Raw genomic sequence first — 15187 nt, 5'->3', positions numbered from 1 at the left:
TTGATTGTGCAACACTTATCAGGTGCGATCATACCAGCATTAGTGCACCGGATCCCATCAGAACTCCGCAGTTAACGTGCTTGGGCGAGAGTAGTACTCGAATGGGTGACCTCCTGGGAAAGTCCTCGTGTTGCACCTCTTTTTTACGTTTTTTTCCCTTAATCTGAGTATTTTTCTTTGAAGCGAAGTAAAGGTCGATAAGTTAACTAATTTTTGTGATTGATGAGAGATAAATGTATGTGGGCCCCATGGCTCGTTCGGTGTAGAAAGTCGATCGAAAGTCGGTCCGTCCGGGCAGGCAGAAGGAATATAGTAATTGATTGTGCAATACTTATCAGGTGCGATCATACCAGCACTACTGGCACCGGATCCCATCAGAACTCCGCAGTTAAGCGTGCTTGGGCGAGAGTTGTACTAGGATGGGTACCTCCTGGGAAGTCCTCGTGGCTCGTTCGGTGTAGAAAGTCGATCAAAAGTCGGTCTGTCCGGGCAGGCAGAAGGAATATAGTAATTGATTGTGCAACACTTATCAGGTGCGATCATACCAGCATTAGTGCACCGGATCCCATCAGAACTCCGCAGTTAAGCGTGCTTGGGCGAGAGTAGTACTCGGATGGGTGACCTCCTGGAAAGTCCTCGTGTTGCACCTCTTTTTACGTTTTTTATCCCTTATCTAAGTATTTTTCTATGAAGCGAAGTAAAAGGTCCGATAAGTTAACTAATTTTTGCGATTGATCGAGAGATAAATGTATTGTGGGCCCCGTGGCTCGTTCGGTGTTGAAAGTCGATCGAAAGTCGGTCCGTCCGGGCAGGCAGAAGGAATATAGTAATTGATTGTGCAATACTTATTAGGTGCGATCAGACCGGCACTAAAGCACCGGATCCCATCAGAACTCCGCAGGAAAGCGTGCTTGGGCAAGAGTAGTACTAGGATTGGCGACCTCCTGGGAAGTCCTCGTGGCTCGTTCGGTGTAGAAAGTCGATCGAAAGTCGGTCCGTCCGGGCAGGCAGAAGGAATATAGTAATTGAATGTGCAATACTTATTAGGTGCCATCATACCAGCACTAATGCACCGGATCGCATCAGAACTCCGCAGTTAAGCGTGCTTGGGTGAGAGTAGTACTAGGATGAGTGACCTCGTGGGAAGTCCTCGTGTTGCACCTCTTTTTACGTTTTTTTCCCTTAATCTGAGTATTTTTCTTTGAAGCGAAGTAAAAGGTCCGATAAGTTAACGAATTTTTGTGATTGATCGAGAGATAAATGTATTGTGGGCCCATGGCTCGTTCGGTGTAGAAAGTCGATCGAAAGTCGGTCCGTCCGGGCAGGAGAAGGAATATAGTAATTGATTGTGCAATACTTATCAGGTGCGATCATACCGGCACTAATGCACCGGATCCCATCAGAACTCCGCAGGTAAGCGTGCTTGGGCGAGAGTAGTACTAGGATTGGTGACCTCCTGGGAAGTCCTCGTGGCTCGTTCTGTGTAGAAAGTCGATCGAAAGTCGGTTCGTCCGGGCAGGCAGAAGGAATATAGTAATTGATTGTGCAATACTTATCAGGTGCGATCATACCGGCACTAATGCATCGGATCCCATCAGAACTCCGCAGGTAAGTGTGCTTGGGCGAGAGTAGTACTAGTATTGGTGACCTCCTGGGAAGTCCTCGTGGCTCGTTCTGTGTAGAAAGTCGATCGAAAGTCGGTTCGTCCGGGCAGGCAGAAGGAATATAGTAATTGATTGTGCAATACTTATCAGGTGCGATCATACCAGCACTAGTGCACCGGATCCCATCAGAACTCCGCAGTTAAACGTGCTTGGGCGAGAGTAGTACTCGAATGGGTGACCTCCTGGGAAGTCCTCGTGTTGCACCTCTTTTTACGTTTTTTTCCCTTAATCTGAGTATTTTTCTTTGAAGCAAAGTAAAAGGTCCGATAAGTTAACTAATTTTTGTGATTGATCGAGAGATAAATGTATCGTGGGCCCCATGGCTCGTTCGGTGTAGAAAGTCGATCGAAAGTCGGTCCGTCCGGGCAGGCAGAAGGAATATAGTAATTGATTGTGCAATACTTATCAGGTGCGATCATACCAGCACTACTGCACCGGATCCCATCAGAACTCTGTAGTTAAGCGTGCTTGGGCGAGAGTTGTACTAGGATGGGTGACCTCCTGGGAAGTTCTCGTGGCTCGTTCGGTGTAGAAAGTCGATCAAAAGTCGGTCTGTCCGGGCAGGCAGAAGGAATATAGTAATTGATTGTGCAACACTTATCAGGTGCGATCATACCAGCATTAGTGCACCGGATCCCATCAGAACTCCGCAGTTAAGCGTGCTTGGGCGAGAGTAGTACTCGAATGGGTGACCTCCTGGAAAGTCCTCGTGTTGCATCTCTTTTTACGTTTTTTTCCGTTCATCTGAGTATTTTTCTTTGAAGTGAAGTAAAAGGTCCGATAAGTTAACTAATTTTTCCGATTAATCGAGAGATAAATGAATCGTGGGCCCCGTGGCTCGTTCGGTGTAGAAAGTCGATCGAAAGTCGGTCCGTCCGGGCAGGCAGAAGGAATATAGTAATTGATTGTGCAATACTTATCAGGTGCGATCATACCGGCACTAATGCACCGGATCCCATCAGAACTCCGCAGGTAAGCGTGCTTGGGCGAGAGTAGTACTAGGATTGGTGACCTCCTGGGAAGTCCTCGTGGCTCGTTCTGTGTAGAAAGTCGATCGAAAGTCGGTTCGTCCGGGCAGGCAGAAGGAATATAGTAATTGATTGTGCAATACTTATCAGGTGCGATCATACCAGCACTAGTGCACCGGATCCCATCAGAACTCCGCAGTTAAACGTGCTTGGGCGAGAGTAGTACTCGAATGGGTGACCTCCTGGGAAGTCCTCGTGTTGCACCTCTTTTTACGTTTTTTTCCCTTAATCTGAGTATTTTTCTTTGAAGCGAAGTAAAAGGTCCGATAAGTTAACTAATTTTTGTGATTGATCGGGAGATAAATGTATCGTGGGCCCCGTGGCTCGTTCGGTGTAGAAAGTCGATCGAAAGTCGGTCCGTCCGGGCAGGCAGAAGGAATATAGTAATTGATTGTGCAATACTTATCAGGTGCGATCATACCAGCACTACTGCACCGGATCCCATCAGAACTCCGCAGTTAAGCGTGCTTGGGCGAGAGTTGTACTAGGATGGGTGACCTCCTGGGAAGTTCTCGTGGCTCGTTCGGTGTAGAAAGTCTATAAAAAGTCGGTCTTTCCGGGCAGGCAGAAGGAATATAGTAATTGATTGTGCAACACTTATCAGGTGCGATCATACCAGCATTAGTGCACCGGATCCCATCAGAACTCCGCAGTTAAGCGTGCTTGGGCGAGAGTAGTACTCGAATGGGTGACCTCCTGGGAAGTCCTCGTGTTGCACCTCTTTTTACGTTTTTTTTTCCCTTAATCTGAGTATTTTTCTTTGAAGCGAAGTAAAAGGTCCGATAAGTTAACTAATTTTTGTGATTGATTGAGAGATAAATGTATTGTGGGCCCCATGGCTCGTTCGGTGTAGAAAGTCGATCGAAAGTCGGTCCGTCCGGGCAGGCAGAAGGAATATAGTAATTGATTGTGCAATACTTATCAGGTGCGATCATACCAGCACTACTGCACCGGATCCCATCAGAACTCCGCAGTTAAGCGTGCTTGGGCGAGAGTTGTACTAGGATGGGTTACCTCCTGGGAAGTCCTCGTGGCTCGTTCGGTGTAGAAAGTCGATCAAAAGTCGGTCTGTCCGGGCAGGCAGAAGGAATATAGTAATTGATTGTGCAACACTTATCAGGTGCGATCATACCAGCATTAGTGCACCGGATCCCATCAGAACTCCGCAGTTAAGCGTGCTTGGGCGAGAGTAGTACTCGGATGGGTGACCTCCTGGAAAGTCCTCGTGTTGCACCTCTTTTTACGTTTTTTATCCCTTATTCTAAGTATTTTTCTATGAAGCGAAGTAAAAGGTCCGATAAGTTAACTAATTTTTGCGATTGATCGAGAGATAAATGTATTGTGGGCCCCGTGGCTCGTTCGGTGTTGAAAGTCGATCGAAAGTCGGTCCGTCCGGGCAGGCAGAAGGAATATAGTAATTGATTGTGCAATACTTATTAGGTGCGATCAGACCGGCACTAAAGCACCGGATCCCATCAGAACTCCGCAGGAAAGCGTGCTTGGGCAAGAGTAGTACTAGGATTGGCGACCTCCTGGGAAGTCCTCGTGGCTCGTTCGGTGTAGAAAGTCGATCGAAAGTCGGTCCGTCCGGGCAGGCAGAAGGAATATAGTAATTGAATGTGCAATACTTATTAGGTGCCATCATACCAGCACTAATGCACCGGATCGCATCAGAACTCCGCAGTTAAGCGTGCTTGGGTGAGAGTAGTACTAGGATGAGTGACCTCGTGGGAAGTCCTCGTGTTGCACCTCTTTTTACGTTTTTTTCCCTTAATCTGAGTATTTTTCTTTGAAGCGAAGTAAAAGGTCCGATAAGTTAACGAATTTTTGTGATTGATCGAGAGATAAATGTATTGTGGGCCCCATGGCTCGTTCGGTGTAGAAAGTCGATCGAAAGTCGGTCCGTCCGGGCAGGGAGAAGGAATATAGTAATTGATTGTGCAATACTTATCAGGTGCGATCATACCGGCACTAATGCACCGGATCCCATCAGAACTCCGCAGGTAAGCGTGCTTGGGCGAGAGTAGTACTAGGATTGGTGACCTCCTGGGAAGTCCTCGTGGCTCGTTCTGTGTAGAAAGTCGATCGAAAGTCGGTTCGTCCGGGCAGGCAGAAGGAATATAGTAATTGATTGTGCAATACTTATCAGGTGCGATCATACCGGCACTAATGCATCGGATCCCATCAGAACTCCGCAGGTAAGTGTGCTTGGGCGAGAGTAGTACTAGTATTGGTGACCTCCTGGGAAGTCCTCGTGGCTCGTTCTGTGTAGAAAGTCGATCGAAAGTCGGTTCGTCCGGGCAGGCAGAAGGAATATAGTAATTGATTGTGCAATACTTATCAGGTGCGATCATACCAGCACTAGTGCACCGGATCCCATCAGAACTCCGCAGTTAAACGTGCTTGGGCGAGAGTAGTACTCGAATGGGTGACCTCCTGGGAAGTCCTCGTGTTGCACCTCTTTTTACGTTTTTTTCCCTTAATCTGAGTATTTTTCTTTGAAGCAAAGTAAAAGGTCCGATAAGTTAACTAATTTTTGTGATTGATCGAGAGATAAATGTATCGTGGGCCCCATGGCTCGTTCGGTGTAGAAAGTCGATCGAAAGTCGGTCCGTCCGGGCAGGCAGAAGGAATATAGTAATTGATTGTGCAATACTTATCAGGTGCGATCATACCAGCACTACTGCACCGGATCCCATCAGAACTCTGTAGTTAAGCGTGCTTGGGCGAGAGTTGTACTAGGATGGGTGACCTCCTGGGAAGTTCTCGTGGCTCGTTCGGTGTAGAAAGTCGATCAAAAGTCGGTCTGTCCGGGCAGGCAGAAGGAATATAGTAATTGATTGTGCAACACTTATCAGGTGCGATCATACCAGCATTAGTGCACCGGATCCCATCAGAACTCCGCAGTTAAGCGTGCTTGGGCGAGAGTAGTACTCGAATGGGTGACCTCCTGGAAAGTCCTCGTGTTGCATCTCTTTTTACGTTTTTTTCCGTTCATCTGAGTATTTTTCTTTGAAGTGAAGTAAAAGGTCCGATAAGTTAACTAATTTTTCCGATTAATCGAGAGATAAATGAATCGTGGGCCCCGTGGCTCGTTCGGTGTAGAAAGTCGATCGAAAGTCGGTCCGTCCGGGCAGGCAGAAGGAATATAGTAATTGATTGTGCAATACTTATCAGGTGCGATCATACCGGCACTAATGCACCGGATCCCATCAGAACTCCGCAGGTAAGCGTGCTTGGGCGAGAGTAGTACTAGGATTGGTGACCTCCTGGGAAGTCCTCGTGGCTCGTTCTGTGTAGAAAGTCGATCGAAAGTCGGTTCGTCCGGGCAGGCAGAAGGAATATAGTAATTGATTGTGCAATACTTATCAGGTGCGATCATACCAGCACTAGTGCACCGGATCCCATCAGAACTCCGCAGTTAAACGTGCTTGGGCGAGAGTAGTACTCGAATGGGTGACCTCCTGGGAAGTCCTCGTGTTGCACCTCTTTTTACGTTTTTTTCCCTTAATCTGAGTATTTTTCTTTGAAGCAAAGTAAAAGGTCCGATAAGTTAACTAATTTTTGTGATTGATCGAGAGATAAATGTATCGTGGGCCCCATGGCTCGTTCGGTGTAGAAAGTCGATCGAAAGTCGGTCCGTCCGGGCAGGCAGAAGGAATATAGTAATTGATTGTGCAATACTTATCAGGTGCGATCATACCAGCACTACTGCACCGGATCCCATCAGAACTCCGTAGTTAAGCGTGCTTGGGCGAGAGTTGTACTAGGATGGGTGACCTCCTGGGAAGTTCCCGTGGCTCGTTCGGTGTTGAAAGTCGATCGAAAGTCGGTCCGTCCGGGCAGGCAGAAGGAATATAGTAATTGAATGTGCAATACTTATTAGGTGCCATCATACCAGCACTAATGCACCGGATCGCATCAGAACTCCGCAGTTAAGCGTGCTTGGGTGAGAGTAGTACTAGGATGAGTGACCTCGTGGGAAGTCCTCGTGTTGCACCTCTTTTTACGTTTTTTTCCCTTAATCTGAGTATTTTTCTTTGAAGCGAAGTAAAAGGTCCGATAAGTTAACTGACGTTTGTGATTGATCGAGAGATAAATGTATCGTGGGCCCCATGGCTCGTTCGGTGCAGAAAGTCGATCGAAAGTCGGTCCGTCCGGGCAGGCAGAAGGAATATAGTTATTGATTGTGCAATACTTATCAGGTGCAATCATACCAGCACTAGTGCACCGGATCCCATCAGAACTCCGCAATTAAGCGTGCTTGGGCGAGAGTAGTGCTCGGATGGGTGACCTCCTGGAAAGTCCTCGTGTTGCATCTCTTTTTACGTTTTTTTCCGTTCATCTGAGTATTTTTCTTTGAAGTGAAGTGAAAGGTCCGATAAGTTAACTAATTTTTCCGATTAATCGAGAGATAAATGAATCGTGGGCCCCGTGGCTCGTTCGGTGTAGAAAGTCGATCGAAAGTCGGTCCGTCCGGGCAGGCAGAAGGAATATAGTAATTGATTGTGCAATACTTATCAGGTGCGATCATACCAGCACTACTGCATCGGATCCCATCAGAACTCCGCAGTTAAGCGTGCTTGGGCGAGAGTTGTACTAGGATGGGTGACCTCCTCGGAAGTCCTCGTGGCTTGTTCGGTGTAGAAAGTCGATCGAAATTCGGTCCGTCCGGGTAGGCAGAAGGAATATAGTAATTGATTGTGCAACACTTATCAGGTGCGATCATACCAGCACTAGTGCACCGGATCCCATCAGAACTCCGCAGTTAAGCGTGCTTGGGCGAGAGTAGTACTCGGATGGGTGACCTCCTGGAAAGTCCTCGTGTTGCACCTCTTTTTACGTTTTTTATCCCTTATTCTGAGTATTTTTCTATGAAGTGAAGTAAAAGGTCCGATAAGTTAACTAATTTTTGCGATTGATCGAGAGATAAATGTATCGTGGGCCCCGTGGCTCGTTCGGTGTAGAAAGTCGATCGAAAGTCGGTCCGTCCGGACAGGCAGAAGGAATATAGTAATTGATTGTGGAATACTTATTAGGTGCCATCATACCAACACTAATGCACCGGATCGCATCAGAACTCCGCAGTTAAGCGTGCTTGGGCGAGAGTAGTACTAGGATGGGTGACCTCCCGGGATGTCCTCGTGTTGCACCTCTTTTTACGTTTTTTTTCACTTAATTTGAGTATTTTTCTTTGAAGCGAAGTAAAAGGTCCGATAAGTTAACTAATTTTTGTGATTGATCGAGAGATAAATGTATCGTGGGCCCCGTGGCTCGTTCGGTGTAGAAAGTCGATCGAAAGTCGGTCCGTCCGGGCAGGCAGAAGGAATATAGTAATTGATTGTGCAATACTTATCAGGTGCGATCATACCGGCACTAATGCACCGGATCCCATCAGAACTCCGCAGGTAAGCGTGCTTGGGCAAGAGTAGTACTAGGATTGGTGACCTCCTGGGAAGTCCTCGTGGCTCGTTCTGTGTAGAAAGTCGATCGAAAGTCGGTTCGTCCGGGCAAGCAGAAGGAATATAGTAATTGATTGTGCAATACTTATCAGGTGCGATCATACCAGCACTAGTGCACCGGATCCCATCAGAACTCCGCAGTTAAACGTGCTTGGGCGAGAGTAGTACTCGAATGGGTGACCTCCTGGAAAGTCCTCGTGTTGCACCTCTTTTTACCTTTTTTTTTCCCTTATTTTGAGTATTTTTCTTTGAAGCGAAGTAAAATGTCCGATAAGTTAACTAATTTTTGCGATTGATCGAGAGATAAATGTATCGTGGGCCCCGTGGCTCGTTCGGTGTAGAAAGTCGATCGAAAGTCGGTCCGTCCGGGCAGGCAGAAGGAATATAGTAATTGAATGTGCAATACTTATTAGGTGCCATCATACCAGCACTAATGCACCGGATCGCATCAGAACTCCGCAGTTAAGCGTGCTTGGGCGAGAGTAGTACTAGGATGAGTGACCTCCTAGGAAGTCCTCGTGTTGCACCTCTTTTTACGTTTTTTTCCCTTAATCTGAGTATTTTTCTTTGAAGCGAAGTAAAAGGTCCGATAAGTTAACTAATTTTTGTGATTGATCGAAAGATAAATGTATCGTGGGCCCCATGGCTCGTTCGGTGTAGAAAGTCGATCGAAAGTCGGTCCGTCCGGGCAGGCAGAAGGAATATAATAATTGATTGTGCAATACTTATCAGGTGCGATCATACCAGCACTACTGCACCGGATCCCATCAGAACTCCGCAGTTAAGCGTGCTTGGGCGAGCGTTGTACTAGGATGGGTGACCTCCTGGGAAGTCCTCGTGGCTCGTTCGGTGTAGACAGTCGATCAAAAGTCGGTCCGTCCGGGCAGGCAGAAGGAATATAGTAATTGATTGTGCAACACTTATCAGGTGCGATCATACAAGCATTAGTGCACCGGATCCCATCAGAACTCCGCAGTTTAGCGTGCTTGGGCGAGAGTAGTACTCGGATGGGTGACCTCCTGGAAAGTCCTCGTGTTGCACCTCTTTTTACGTTTTTTATCCCTTATTCTAAGTATTTTTCTATGAAGCGAAGTAAAAGGTCCGATAAGTTAACTAATTTTTGCGATTGATCGAGAGATAAATGTATTGTGGGCCCCATGGCTCGTTCGGTGTAGAAAGTCGATCGAAGGTCGGTCCGTCCGGGCAGGCAGAAGGAATATAGTAATTGATTGTGCAATACTTATCAGGTCAGATCATACCAGCACTAGTGCACCGGATCCCATTAGAACTCCGCAGTTAAGCGTGCTTGGGTGAGAGTAGTACTAGGATGGGTGACCTCCTGGGAAGTCCTCGTGGCTCCTTCGGTGTAGAAAGTCGATCGAAAGTCTGTCCGTCCGGGCAGGCAGAAGGAATATAGTAATTGAATGTGCAATACTTATTAGGTGCCATCATACCAGCACTAATGCACCGGATCGCATCAGAACTCCGCAGTTAAGCGTGCTTGGGCGAGAGTAGTACTAGGATGAGTGACCTCCTAGGAAGTCCTCGTGTTGCACCTCTTTTTACGTTTTTTTCCCTTAATCTGAGTATTTTTCTTTGAAGCGAAGTAAAAGGTCCGATAAGTTAACTAATTTTTGTGATTGATCGAGAGATAAATGTATCGTGGGCCCCATGGCTCGTTCGGTGTAGAAATTCGATCGAAAGTCGGTCCGTCCGGGCAGGCAGAAGGAATATAATAATTGATTGTGCAATACTTATCAGGTGCGATCATACCAGCACTACTGCACCGGATCCCATCAGAACTCCGCAGTTAAGCGTGCTTGGGCGAGCGTTGTACTAGGATGGGTGACCTCCTGGGAAGTCCTCGTGGCTCGTTCGGTGTAGACAGTCGATCAAAAGTCGGTCCGTCCGGGCAGGCAGAAGGAATATAGTAATTGATTGTGCAACACTTATCAGGTGCGATCATACAAGCATTAGTGCACCGGATCCCATCAGAACTCCGCAGTTTAGCGTGCTTGGGCGAGAGTAGTACTCGGATGGGTGACCTCCTGGAAAGTCCTCGTGTTGCACCTCTTTTTACGTTTTTTATCCCTTATTCTAAGTATTTTTCTATGAAGCGAAGTAAAAGGTCCGATAAGTTAACTAATTTTTGCGATTGATCGAGAGATAAATGTATTGTGGGCCCCGTGGCTCGTTCGGTGTAGAAAGTCGATCGAAAGTCGGTCCGTCCGGGCAGGCAGAAGGAATATAGTAATTGATTGTGCAATACTAATTAGGTGCCATCATACCAACACTAATGCACCGGATCGCATCAGAACTCCGCAGTTAAGCGTGCTTGGGTGAGAGTAGTACTAGGATGGGTGACCTCCTGGGATGTCCTCGTGTTGCACCTCTTTTTACGTTTTTTTCCCCTTAATTTGAGTATTTTTCTTTGAAGCGAAGTAAAAGGTCCGATAAGTTAACGAATTTTTGTGATTGATCGAGAGATAAATGTATTGTGGGCCCCGTGGCTCGTTCGGTGTAGAAAGTCGATCGAAGGTCGGTCCGTCCGGGCAGGCAGAAGGAATATAGTAATTGATTGTGCAATACTTATCAGGTCAGATCATACCAGCACTAGTGCACCGGATCCCATTAGAACTCCGCAGTTAAGCGTGCTTGGGCGAGAGTAGTACTAGGATGGGTGACCTCCTGGGAAGTCCTCGTGGCTCCTTCGGTGTAGAAAGTCGATCGAAAGTCGGTCCGTCCGGGCAGGCAGAAGGAATATAGTAATTGAATGTGCAATACTTATTAGGTGCCATCATACCAGCACTAGTGCACCGGATCCCATCAGAACTCCGCAATTAAGCGTGCTTGGGCGATAGTAGTGCTCGGATGGGTGACCTCCTGGAAAGTCCTCGTGTTGCATCTCTTTTTACGTTTTTTTCCCTTCTTCTGAGTATTTTTCTTTGAAGTGAAGTAAAAGGTCCGATAAGTTAACTAATTTTTGCGATTAATCGAGAGATAAATGAATCGTGGGCCCCGTGGCTCGTTCGGTGTAGAAAGTCGATCGAAAGTCGGTCCGTCCGGGCAGGCAGAAGGAATATAGTAATTGAATGTGCAATACTTATTAGGTGCCATCATACCAGCACTAATGCACCAGATCGCATCAGAACTCCGCAGTTAAGCGTGCTTGGGCGAGAGTAGTACTAGGATGAGTGACCTCCTGGGAAGTCCTCGTGTTGCACCTATTTTTACGTTTTTTTTCCCTTAATCTGAGTATTTTTCTTTGAAGCGAAGTAAAAGGTCCGATAAGTTAACTTATTTTTGTGATTAATCGAAAGATAAATGTATAGTGGGCTCCATGGATCGTTCGGTGTAGAAAGTCGATCGAAAGTCGGTCCGTCCGGGCAGGCAGAAAGAATATAGTTATTGATTGTGCAATACTTATCAGGTGCGATCATACCGGCACTAATGCACCGGATCCCATCAGAACTCCGCAGTTAAGCGTGCTTGGGCAAGAGTAGTACTAGGATTGGTGACCTCCTGGGAAGTCCTCGTGGCTCGTTCGGTGTAGAAAGTCGATCTAAAGTCGGTCCGTCTAGGCAGGCAGAAGGAATATAGTAATTGATTGTGCAATACTTATCAGGTGCGATCATAGCAGCACTAGTGCACCGGATCCCATCAGAACTCCGCAGTTAAGCGTGCTTGGGCGAGAGTAGTTCTCGGATGGGTGACCTCCTGGAAAGTCCTCGTGTTGCACCTCTTTTTACGTTTTTTTTCCCTTATTCTGAGTATTTTTCTTTTAAGCGAAGTAAAAGGTCCGATAAGTTAACTAATTTTTGCGATTGATCGAGAGATAAATGTATCGTGGGCCCCGTGGCTCGTTCGATGTAGAAAGTCGATCGAAAGTCGGTCCGTCCGGGCAGGCAGAAGTAATATAGTAATTGATTGTGCAATACTTATTAGGTGCCATCATACCATCACTAATGCACCGGATCGCATCAGAACTCCGCAGTTAAGCGTACTTGGGCGAGAGTAGTACTTGGATGGGTGACCTCCTGGGATGTCCTCGTGTTGCACCTCTTTTTACGTTTTTTCCCTTATTCTGAGTATTTTTCTTTGAAGCGAAGTAAAAGGTCCGATAAGTTAACTAATTTTTGTGATTGATCGAGAGATAAATGTATCGTGGGCCCCGTGGCTCGTTCGGTGTAGAAAGTCGATCGAAGGTCGATCCGTCCGGGCAGGCAGAAGGAATATCGTAATTGATTGTGCAATACTTATCAGGTGTGATCATACCAGCACTAGTGCATGGATCCCATCAGAACTCCGCAGTTAAGCGTGCTTGGGCGAGAGTAGTACTACGATGGGTGACCTCCTGGGAAGTCCTCGTGTTGCACCTCTTTTTACGTTTTTTTTCCCCTTATTCTGAGTATTTTTCTTTGAAGCGAAGTAAAAGGTCTGATAAGTTAACTAATTTTTGTGATTGATCGAGAGATAAATGTATCGTGGGCCCCGTGGCTGGTTCGGTGTAGAGAGTCGATCGAAAGTCGGTCCGTCCGGGCAGGCAGAAGGAATAGAGTAATTGATTGTGCAATACTTATCAGGTGCGATCATACCAGCACTAATGCACCGGATCCCATCAGAACTCCGTAGTTAAGCGTTCTTGGGCGAGAGTAGTACTAGGATGGGTGACCTCCTGGGAAGTCCTCGTGTTGCACCTCTTTTTACGTTTTTTTTCCCCTTATTCTGAGTATTTTTCTTTGAAGCGAAGTAAAAGGTCCGATTAGTTAACTAATTTTTGTAATTGATCGAGAGATAAATGTATCGTGGGCCCCGTGGCTCGTTCGGTGTAGAGAGTCGATCGAAAGTCAGTCCGTCCGGGCAGGCAGAAGGAATAGAGTAATTGATTGTGCAATACTTATTAGGTGCGATCATACCAGCACTAATGCACCGGATCCCATCAGAACTCCGCAGTTAAGCGTTCTTGGGCGATAGTAGTACTAGGATGGGTGACCTCCTGGGAAGTCCTCGTGTTGCACCTCTTTTTACGTTTTTTTCCCTGATTCTGAGTATTTTTCTTTGAAGCGAAGTAAAAGGTCCGATAAGTTAACTAATTTTTGTGATTGATCGAGAGATAAATGTATCGTGGGCCCCGTGACATCATAGTCAAATGATGAATCACTTGAGCTCTCTCCATGAAACTCTCAATGCTCACAATTTTGTTGAAATCCAAATTTTAATAAATCACACATCACCTTATCTCTTATCTTATAGTCAATATTGTTGCATCTATAACATGGACACCTAGTTGTGTTTTTATTCTTGAAATTGAAAAAAGAAAATTCTTTGAAATCATTAATGCCCTTTAAATACTATAGGGAAGCTCGATTTTTAAGTTTTGTCCACCTTTTTTTTTCTTGTTTATTATCAGAATTCCTACATTTTTTAAAAAAATGTGTCAAATTTTAAAATATGCAACTTAATATGGTCAATTTGTAAAAATTAAAAAGCAGGAAAGTTTACTTAATAAGGGGTACATAACTAAATGAGTTTAAATGGAAAATAAAATAAAAGATTAAAAAATATAAAAAGAAATGAACAATACAAAATAGAAAAGATTAAAAAGTTAAAAGGAAACATACAACAATAGATAAAGGATTTCAGAGTAATCATTCTTATCAATTTTAGTACGTGCGTGCATAGATGTATTGTGCTGATATTTATTTATTAACAATTATATTGAGGAAGATAAAGTTTAATGGGTAGTTTTGCTAATAATGTGGGAGTAGTATTGTGGTTACATGTTCATGTTGGTAGAAATTTTTTAAAAACCAAAATTAAAGATATTTTTGTTTTCAATTTATAAAAATTATTTTTCAATATAAAAAATTACATATTATTTTTTTTCAAATTTATTTGTTAAAAATTAACTACTTTCATTATAGTTGTTTGTGTTTTCACTTTAATTTTTTTTAAAAAAAATTAATAAATTTTGTTGTTTTATTTTAATATATAGCATTATTGTTTTAGCTTCTATAAATTCGTATTTTTTAGTATAAGTTTTTCATATATTGGTTTTTTATTTCAGTCTTTATTATTTAAATAACAAAATTATTTCCCAATCTATGATAATTATGACATCACATAAATACAAAATTCTGATGTAAAAAATAAAAAACCAAATAAAAATTTAATGGATACCAAAATAAAAAAAATGAGAAAACTAAAATAAAATAGCCATATATTATAAAAATAAAAATGTTTTTTGAGTAAAAAATAATATTTAATAAAGATAAAAATATTAGTGTCTAATAAAGATAAGATACAGATCAGATATATTAGAAGATAAGATTTTGACTAAAGTATGTTTTAAAAAATTCCTATATTCCGAGAAGAGGAAAAAAAAAATTAAATCTTAATATAAAAAAACATAATAGTGAAATAGAAACGTGAACACATAAGCGCGACCGCTAGTACATATAATGAAAAAAGAAAAAATGTAACTAATATAAATCATATGTTCACTTTTTGCAACTTATATACATAATATAACTCATTACATAGGGGTACATATACTAATTGGGGTTATAAAATTTAACCACATTTATTTGGTTTCATAATAAATCGATTGATTTAAGTTGGATCAATAATGATCCTTATCATAGTATTGATAATACCAGCAAATTAACTAGTTAATTAACTTAAACAAGCTAGCAAGATTTATATATATCAAAATTTGAAGTGTAATCTATTATATATTAAAAAAAGGAAAATAAAAAGGAATGCACCTATGCAGCAAAATATGCTAGCATGATGTGATTGAACTTGAGCAAGGATATTTGAGTAAGTAGGCTGATGTGTTAATATTTGCAGAATTCCAATTCATCAATGTCAAACAACTTCTTATAACATAAATTAAATATCCTTGAGTAGTGATTGCATAATAACAAATTCATTTTACTGAACATAAAAAATTGTGTACACATGTTATAATCATTGCTTTTATACTATTGGGGATGAGAAGAACATAAACATTAAACTCAAGAAAGCAAGT

General features: G+C 43.8%; 42 non-coding genes and 8 pseudogenes across 42 annotated transcripts; all 50 read left to right on the top strand.

Annotated features, from left to right (window-relative positions):
• The first annotated feature begins 20 nt into the window (after positions 1-20).
• Positions 21-139, top strand: LOC114400919. Its single transcript, XR_003664052.1, has one exon. It is a non-coding gene; the product is annotated as a 5S ribosomal RNA (ribosomal RNA).
• A 197-nt stretch (positions 140-336) lies between these two features.
• LOC114400950 lies at positions 337-455 on the top strand (annotated as a pseudogene).
• Positions 456-531: 76 nt separating this feature from the next.
• Positions 532-650, top strand: LOC114400903. Its single transcript, XR_003664036.1, has one exon. It is a non-coding gene; the product is annotated as a 5S ribosomal RNA (ribosomal RNA).
• A 200-nt stretch (positions 651-850) lies between these two features.
• On the top strand, positions 851-969 carry LOC114400952 (annotated as a pseudogene).
• A 76-nt stretch (positions 970-1045) lies between these two features.
• On the top strand, positions 1046-1164 carry LOC114400916. Its single transcript, XR_003664048.1, has one exon. It is a non-coding gene; the product is annotated as a 5S ribosomal RNA (ribosomal RNA).
• Positions 1165-1362: 198 nt separating this feature from the next.
• LOC114400940 lies at positions 1363-1481 on the top strand. Its single transcript, XR_003664071.1, has one exon. It is a non-coding gene; the product is annotated as a 5S ribosomal RNA (ribosomal RNA).
• Positions 1482-1557: 76 nt separating this feature from the next.
• Positions 1558-1676, top strand: LOC114400949 (annotated as a pseudogene).
• A 76-nt stretch (positions 1677-1752) lies between these two features.
• On the top strand, positions 1753-1871 carry LOC114400898. The gene has a single exon (XR_003664031.1). It is a non-coding gene; the product is annotated as a 5S ribosomal RNA (ribosomal RNA).
• A 200-nt stretch (positions 1872-2071) lies between these two features.
• On the top strand, positions 2072-2190 carry LOC114400931. Its single transcript, XR_003664063.1, has one exon. It is a non-coding gene; the product is annotated as a 5S ribosomal RNA (ribosomal RNA).
• A 76-nt stretch (positions 2191-2266) lies between these two features.
• Positions 2267-2385, top strand: LOC114400908. Its single transcript, XR_003664040.1, has one exon. It is a non-coding gene; the product is annotated as a 5S ribosomal RNA (ribosomal RNA).
• A 200-nt stretch (positions 2386-2585) lies between these two features.
• On the top strand, positions 2586-2704 carry LOC114400938. Its single transcript, XR_003664070.1, has one exon. It is a non-coding gene; the product is annotated as a 5S ribosomal RNA (ribosomal RNA).
• Positions 2705-2780: 76 nt separating this feature from the next.
• LOC114400897 lies at positions 2781-2899 on the top strand. Its single transcript, XR_003664030.1, has one exon. It is a non-coding gene; the product is annotated as a 5S ribosomal RNA (ribosomal RNA).
• Positions 2900-3099: 200 nt separating this feature from the next.
• On the top strand, positions 3100-3218 carry LOC114400920. The gene has a single exon (XR_003664053.1). It is a non-coding gene; the product is annotated as a 5S ribosomal RNA (ribosomal RNA).
• Positions 3219-3294: 76 nt separating this feature from the next.
• Positions 3295-3413, top strand: LOC114400899. Its single transcript, XR_003664032.1, has one exon. It is a non-coding gene; the product is annotated as a 5S ribosomal RNA (ribosomal RNA).
• Positions 3414-3615: 202 nt separating this feature from the next.
• LOC114400929 lies at positions 3616-3734 on the top strand. Its single transcript, XR_003664061.1, has one exon. It is a non-coding gene; the product is annotated as a 5S ribosomal RNA (ribosomal RNA).
• Positions 3735-3810: 76 nt separating this feature from the next.
• Positions 3811-3929, top strand: LOC114400902. Its single transcript, XR_003664035.1, has one exon. It is a non-coding gene; the product is annotated as a 5S ribosomal RNA (ribosomal RNA).
• A 201-nt stretch (positions 3930-4130) lies between these two features.
• Positions 4131-4249, top strand: LOC114400951 (annotated as a pseudogene).
• Positions 4250-4325: 76 nt separating this feature from the next.
• On the top strand, positions 4326-4444 carry LOC114400915. The gene has a single exon (XR_003664047.1). It is a non-coding gene; the product is annotated as a 5S ribosomal RNA (ribosomal RNA).
• Positions 4445-4644: 200 nt separating this feature from the next.
• On the top strand, positions 4645-4763 carry LOC114400937. Its single transcript, XR_003664069.1, has one exon. It is a non-coding gene; the product is annotated as a 5S ribosomal RNA (ribosomal RNA).
• Positions 4764-4839: 76 nt separating this feature from the next.
• On the top strand, positions 4840-4958 carry LOC114400947 (annotated as a pseudogene).
• A 76-nt stretch (positions 4959-5034) lies between these two features.
• Positions 5035-5153, top strand: LOC114400896. Its single transcript, XR_003664028.1, has one exon. It is a non-coding gene; the product is annotated as a 5S ribosomal RNA (ribosomal RNA).
• A 200-nt stretch (positions 5154-5353) lies between these two features.
• Positions 5354-5472, top strand: LOC114400930. Its single transcript, XR_003664062.1, has one exon. It is a non-coding gene; the product is annotated as a 5S ribosomal RNA (ribosomal RNA).
• A 76-nt stretch (positions 5473-5548) lies between these two features.
• Positions 5549-5667, top strand: LOC114400906. Its single transcript, XR_003664039.1, has one exon. It is a non-coding gene; the product is annotated as a 5S ribosomal RNA (ribosomal RNA).
• Positions 5668-5867: 200 nt separating this feature from the next.
• Positions 5868-5986, top strand: LOC114400935. The gene has a single exon (XR_003664067.1). It is a non-coding gene; the product is annotated as a 5S ribosomal RNA (ribosomal RNA).
• A 76-nt stretch (positions 5987-6062) lies between these two features.
• On the top strand, positions 6063-6181 carry LOC114401122. Its single transcript, XR_003664233.1, has one exon. It is a non-coding gene; the product is annotated as a 5S ribosomal RNA (ribosomal RNA).
• Positions 6182-6381: 200 nt separating this feature from the next.
• On the top strand, positions 6382-6500 carry LOC114400926. The gene has a single exon (XR_003664058.1). It is a non-coding gene; the product is annotated as a 5S ribosomal RNA (ribosomal RNA).
• Positions 6501-6576: 76 nt separating this feature from the next.
• Positions 6577-6695, top strand: LOC114400914. The gene has a single exon (XR_003664046.1). It is a non-coding gene; the product is annotated as a 5S ribosomal RNA (ribosomal RNA).
• Positions 6696-6895: 200 nt separating this feature from the next.
• Positions 6896-7014, top strand: LOC114400918. Its single transcript, XR_003664051.1, has one exon. It is a non-coding gene; the product is annotated as a 5S ribosomal RNA (ribosomal RNA).
• A 200-nt stretch (positions 7015-7214) lies between these two features.
• LOC114400945 lies at positions 7215-7331 on the top strand (annotated as a pseudogene).
• A 78-nt stretch (positions 7332-7409) lies between these two features.
• On the top strand, positions 7410-7528 carry LOC114400900. Its single transcript, XR_003664033.1, has one exon. It is a non-coding gene; the product is annotated as a 5S ribosomal RNA (ribosomal RNA).
• Positions 7529-7729: 201 nt separating this feature from the next.
• Positions 7730-7848, top strand: LOC114400924. The gene has a single exon (XR_003664056.1). It is a non-coding gene; the product is annotated as a 5S ribosomal RNA (ribosomal RNA).
• Positions 7849-8049: 201 nt separating this feature from the next.
• LOC114400943 lies at positions 8050-8168 on the top strand (annotated as a pseudogene).
• A 76-nt stretch (positions 8169-8244) lies between these two features.
• LOC114400905 lies at positions 8245-8363 on the top strand. The gene has a single exon (XR_003664038.1). It is a non-coding gene; the product is annotated as a 5S ribosomal RNA (ribosomal RNA).
• A 202-nt stretch (positions 8364-8565) lies between these two features.
• Positions 8566-8684, top strand: LOC114400911. The gene has a single exon (XR_003664043.1). It is a non-coding gene; the product is annotated as a 5S ribosomal RNA (ribosomal RNA).
• A 200-nt stretch (positions 8685-8884) lies between these two features.
• Positions 8885-9003, top strand: LOC114400933. Its single transcript, XR_003664065.1, has one exon. It is a non-coding gene; the product is annotated as a 5S ribosomal RNA (ribosomal RNA).
• Positions 9004-9079: 76 nt separating this feature from the next.
• LOC114400922 lies at positions 9080-9198 on the top strand. Its single transcript, XR_003664055.1, has one exon. It is a non-coding gene; the product is annotated as a 5S ribosomal RNA (ribosomal RNA).
• A 201-nt stretch (positions 9199-9399) lies between these two features.
• On the top strand, positions 9400-9516 carry LOC114400941. Its single transcript, XR_003664072.1, has one exon. It is a non-coding gene; the product is annotated as a 5S ribosomal RNA (ribosomal RNA).
• Positions 9517-9594: 78 nt separating this feature from the next.
• On the top strand, positions 9595-9713 carry LOC114400910. The gene has a single exon (XR_003664042.1). It is a non-coding gene; the product is annotated as a 5S ribosomal RNA (ribosomal RNA).
• A 200-nt stretch (positions 9714-9913) lies between these two features.
• Positions 9914-10032, top strand: LOC114400932. Its single transcript, XR_003664064.1, has one exon. It is a non-coding gene; the product is annotated as a 5S ribosomal RNA (ribosomal RNA).
• Positions 10033-10108: 76 nt separating this feature from the next.
• Positions 10109-10227, top strand: LOC114400921. The gene has a single exon (XR_003664054.1). It is a non-coding gene; the product is annotated as a 5S ribosomal RNA (ribosomal RNA).
• Positions 10228-10428: 201 nt separating this feature from the next.
• LOC114400927 lies at positions 10429-10547 on the top strand. The gene has a single exon (XR_003664059.1). It is a non-coding gene; the product is annotated as a 5S ribosomal RNA (ribosomal RNA).
• A 201-nt stretch (positions 10548-10748) lies between these two features.
• LOC114400928 lies at positions 10749-10865 on the top strand. Its single transcript, XR_003664060.1, has one exon. It is a non-coding gene; the product is annotated as a 5S ribosomal RNA (ribosomal RNA).
• Positions 10866-10943: 78 nt separating this feature from the next.
• On the top strand, positions 10944-11062 carry LOC114400944 (annotated as a pseudogene).
• A 200-nt stretch (positions 11063-11262) lies between these two features.
• Positions 11263-11381, top strand: LOC114400917. The gene has a single exon (XR_003664049.1). It is a non-coding gene; the product is annotated as a 5S ribosomal RNA (ribosomal RNA).
• A 201-nt stretch (positions 11382-11582) lies between these two features.
• LOC114400942 lies at positions 11583-11701 on the top strand. The gene has a single exon (XR_003664073.1). It is a non-coding gene; the product is annotated as a 5S ribosomal RNA (ribosomal RNA).
• A 76-nt stretch (positions 11702-11777) lies between these two features.
• Positions 11778-11896, top strand: LOC114400912. Its single transcript, XR_003664044.1, has one exon. It is a non-coding gene; the product is annotated as a 5S ribosomal RNA (ribosomal RNA).
• A 201-nt stretch (positions 11897-12097) lies between these two features.
• Positions 12098-12216, top strand: LOC114400934. Its single transcript, XR_003664066.1, has one exon. It is a non-coding gene; the product is annotated as a 5S ribosomal RNA (ribosomal RNA).
• A 199-nt stretch (positions 12217-12415) lies between these two features.
• On the top strand, positions 12416-12533 carry LOC114400909. The gene has a single exon (XR_003664041.1). It is a non-coding gene; the product is annotated as a 5S ribosomal RNA (ribosomal RNA).
• Positions 12534-12735: 202 nt separating this feature from the next.
• Positions 12736-12854, top strand: LOC114401121. Its single transcript, XR_003664232.1, has one exon. It is a non-coding gene; the product is annotated as a 5S ribosomal RNA (ribosomal RNA).
• A 202-nt stretch (positions 12855-13056) lies between these two features.
• LOC114400904 lies at positions 13057-13175 on the top strand. The gene has a single exon (XR_003664037.1). It is a non-coding gene; the product is annotated as a 5S ribosomal RNA (ribosomal RNA).
• Positions 13176-15187: the final 2012 nt, after the last annotated feature.

Source organism: Glycine soja, chromosome 19 (assembly GCF_004193775.1).
Source record: "Glycine soja cultivar W05 chromosome 19, ASM419377v2, whole genome shotgun sequence".
Taxonomy (NCBI): Eukaryota; Viridiplantae; Streptophyta; class Magnoliopsida; order Fabales; family Fabaceae; genus Glycine; species Glycine soja.
This window is presented reverse-complemented; position numbering and strand designations above follow the sequence as displayed.